The sequence below is a fragment of the Octodon degus genome, unplaced genomic scaffold (genome assembly GCF_000260255.1).
Source record: "Octodon degus isolate 3935 unplaced genomic scaffold, OctDeg1.0 scaffold00022, whole genome shotgun sequence".
In the NCBI taxonomy this organism is placed as follows: domain Eukaryota; kingdom Metazoa; phylum Chordata; class Mammalia; order Rodentia; family Octodontidae; genus Octodon; species Octodon degus.
The window spans coordinates 11,509,521-11,514,106 of NW_004524598.1; positions in this window are offsets into that span (position 1 = coordinate 11,509,521).

Below are 4,586 nucleotides of genomic sequence, written 5' to 3' on the forward strand. Positions count from 1 at the left end.
AGGACTTCATGTTTGTCCTGCTGGATTTTGGACTTGCTTTGGTCCCATTCTTCTTTATTCTTCTATTTGGAATGGGAATGTTTATCTTGTGCCTTTGTATGTTGGAAGTGTTTAACTTTATTTTCATTTGTATGGGGGCTCAAATCTCAGAGTTTACTTTAAATCTCAGAGGAGAATTTGCTCTTGGACATGTCAGTAATGCTGAAACTGTTAGAACTTTGGTAATGCTTAGCAGAGGACTAAATGCCTTATGCATAAAAGAGAGTGTATGAGTCTTTGGGGGACATGGCATGAATGGCAGAATGTTATGGCTTTATGGGGCCATAGGTGGGAGTTTTTAGAAGTGACTGGATTCAGGGGGTGTGATGATAGAATTAAGGATATGATGGTGGGATTAATGGTGTAATGTGAGGATTGAGGATTAAGTATGCCCAACCCTAGGTAGGTAGTCCAGATAAAATATAAGGGACATTAAGAAGGCTTCTGCCATTACTTGCTGCTTCATACTTCACTGCATTTCTGCCTTCTTGCCTTCTCCTTGCCCTGCGCCTTTCCATATTATAAAATATGGTCATATAATTGCCACTCACTGAAGCTTAGAAAACTTCCTTTATACCCCTTTGTAGTAAGTCCTCTCACCCTATCCCCCATCACTTTTTTGATCCTATAGAGGTTTTTTTTTGTTGTTGTTTTTGTATTTTTTAGTAAAGGTCTACAGGGTCTCACTATGTAGATCAGACTCATAGTGATCTGCTTGTGTTCATCCTCCCAAAGAGCTGGGATTACAGGTGCACACCACCAAGCCCAGTTTCAATCATCCATCTCAGCATGCCCTGGGAGTGAGGCCAGCATGGCAGGCTGGGGATTCAACCCCAGCTGCTGTGTCTGCCTAAGCAGGTGCTTTAATCTGCTGAACTATTTGGCCATTCCCTGATTCTATAGTTTTAACCTTTTCAGAATATCCTATAATGGACTTGTACTATTAACCTTTTGTGTATAGCTTCTTTTGCTTAACATGTGATTTTGAGATTCACCGATGGTACTACATGTATCTGCAGATTGTTTCTTTTTATTGATGAATAGCATTGTATTCATTTGTATGGATGTACTGTACATACATACTCACTAGTTGAAGAACAATTTAATTACCTTCAATATTTGGTTATCATACACATTCATATACATATCTGTGTGGAAATATGTTTTAGGTTCTGTTGGATAAATTTCTAGAGCAGATATTTTGTTGAATCATAACATAAAGATATGTATGTTAGCCCAACATATGGTCCATATCATTAGGAAGTAAAGTCTCTGGCCAACAGCCAATGAGAAGCTGAGGGTTTACAGAGCAATGTAACTGAGTTAAAAGTGGTGTGTCTTGCTTCAGTTGAGCTTTGAAATTATGTAGCCCCACATGACAGATCTTGATTTGAATCAGCTAAGACTCTGCTAGGTTTCTAATGCTCAAAAACTATGGAGATGATCCATGCTTGATATTTTAATCTGATAAGTTTGAGGTAAATATTGCAGTAGACATTAAAATATTGAACTAAGACACTAACATGAAGCTCAAGGAAGATGTCAGGTCTAGACAAAAGGGCTTTGTGTGTTTTGTGGTTTAGGCCAGAGATTCCAACAATATTCCTAGATTTAATTCTAGAATATCTCTATCTCAAACAATATAAGTGAGTTTAAAACAAAATTTATTTTAAAGTTAAAAAATTTGTGGGAGAGGGATTGGTTCATATACTCAAATGATGATAACATTATCTCAGTCCTCTGAAATTTAGGGGCCAGCATCCATATTAATTTCTTCCAATCTCTTTATCAATAACTGTTATTTTATGTCTTATGATATTGTATTCCTTTGGCATTTTTCTGATATACACAGACTATTCAGCTCCTGTTCTTCTACTTCTTTTTCTCTTGGAAATCTACCTTGATGTTTCGGAGAATAATCCAAGTTAAAATAGTTCCTATAGAGAACAAGCTTGGAGAAGCAAGAATGGCATTGGTGGGCTTTGAATTTGATCAGGCTCAGAGATGGATGAACTGGAGATACTTTCACTCTTTATCCCCATTTTGTTCTCACTTCCCAGACATTTGTCTGAAGACGTGAGTGCGGGAAATATGTAGGAGGGATGGAGAGTAATGGCCGATTTGTACTGCCTGTAAGATGCTGGATAAGTACGAAGGCAGCTTCTTTTGTGAGGAGCAGAGGCTTCCACTGTCTGGGGAACATGCATCACCTCTGAGGATTAGGCAGCAGCTAGAGATTGGGGTAGACCTGCTCTCCAACTTAGCACCAGCTCAGGGATAAGGGTGATTGTCCTAAGAGAAGGTGGGCCAGTCAGGCCATTTATGACTCTATCTTCCATTTTTTTCTTAAACATATTTTTCATTGGCTAATGAGGTATATTTTAGGCTGAGCCCACTGGCATTGTGGGCCTGTAATCTAATTGGAACTACTATGCATGCCATAGAATCATCCAACAGAAATTTCCTTCATAAAGTTGGTGCTAGTTCCTTCCTATCAACTTCTTCATTGTCTCTTAGCGTTCAAGTGGCCATTAGTACTAACATGGGAGGTTCTGAACGTATTACTCTCACCTTTCACAGCAAAATAGGCCTTAAAAGGATGCAGATTTCTAGGCACAAATCATCGCAATATTTCCTAAGTCTTCTGTGACAAAATGGGGTTGGAAGTCCTTTTGGGATTCATTCACACCAGAAATACAATGGAACCGCTCTATTGATGCAATTACTTCTCTTCTCATTCTTGTACAAACCTGTTTCTTCTGTGAAGCATTTCATTGATATCTCATTACTGAAAGGGTTCCAAAATGGAAGTGGGAGGAAACGTGTGCAAAGCAAAAAGAAATGGGAAAATGTTCAACAAATTACTTTTCACCCGTGAGCTTTCCTCTTTTTTTCACACCATTGTTTGCCGTGTCTATTGACATGTCAGACTGGAGAAAGATTGCACATAATTGTATCCAGCAGTTTCTTTATCTCTCTGAGGGTTCAAGTGACAGAAGTTGTTAGCTTGAAAAACAGGGCGTTTGCATTATTGATTCGGCCACAATGTTTTGACTGAAACAGCAAAGAAAATTCTTGGCTTTTTTTGCAGTTGTCAGGCGAGCCTGCTTCTTGTCCATCAGTTCTGGGAAGATGTTTTTTTTTTTTTGCTACCACACATGTTCAACATCATTTTTGAGGTTATTCTTTCTGACTGTCAGTTACCTTACCTGCTGTTGCTGTTGATTAAGAACCTTATCTCAACCGAGAAATTGTCTGCTGCCTGTTTTCATGTTTGTGCCCGGAGATAGTTGTTTTGGTGCTTTGGGCTATCTTTATTACAGATTACGATTGCCTGATATCTCAGCTATTTGCGCAGAGGGAGGCTCACCCAGCTGAACAAATGGCTTTAGCATTTTCAATTTAGTTATGCCATAGGGGTAGTTGAAGATGAAAACAAACTGCCTTGGTCCTTACCTAAATTTCTAGTTTACTTAACAAAACAATCAGATTTCAACGCAGTAGTCCCAGATGGAGCTAAGGAATCTGTATTCTAGTGAACACCCTGGTAATTCTGGTGAGATATATTTCCAGAGACACAGCAGTGCAACATTAAAGAGTGTGGTAGATATTAGGAGGTCAGAGTTTTAGTGGCTTCATGGCAAAGGAACACTGAAGGAAAAAATCCTGAAGCTTTTGTAATAACAAGACTGCTAGTAAAGTACAATCTAATTAATGTCTAATTTTTCTTTGGTAATGCACTTTGGTAGATAGACACTAGATAATGAGTCTAATAATCATCTTAACAAATTTAAAACATAAAATATAATTTATTGAATATTTTATTAATGGGATCTCCCATTTCAACCCAAAATAAACTGTCAAATATTTGGGAGTTTAGTAGCATTCTAAATTAGTGAAAAAAAAATAAAAAGAATTATTCTATACATGTTATTTGCAACAACTGGCTTATATTAAAAATTGGATAAAGCTAGAGTTTTTGTAAAATTTTTTATTGATACAATTTAGATATACATGATAACATTCATCACAGAGAGTTTGTACCTGTACGTGAGCTACCCCTCCCCACCATTCAATATCTCTTTTATTCTTTATTTACAAAAGCTTTTGTTTCCATTATTCCTTCTAGTTTTTATTGTCTCTTCTTCCTCCACCTCTCTCATTCTCCTCATTTGACCATATTCTGGTTTACTAATATTTATTATACATTTTGGTCCTTATTTGGATTTTTGGTTTCTTACTCCAGAGAAATCATAGGATATTTGAACATGTGTGTCTGATTTACTTCACTTAAGAGTATAGTCTCAAGGCCGGCCAAATAGCTCAGTGGATTAAAGTGCCTGCAAGCAGGCACATGGGCCTGGGGTTTGATTCCCGAGCCTGCTATGCTAGCCCTGCCCCTGGGGTCACCCTGAGACAGCAATTGAGACTGGGTGTGGTGGCACATGCCTATAATCCCAGCTCTTGGGAGGCTGTAAACAGGCGGATCACTACGAGTCCGATCTAGTAGTGAGACCCTGAACACCCTGTAGATCCTTCCCTAAAAA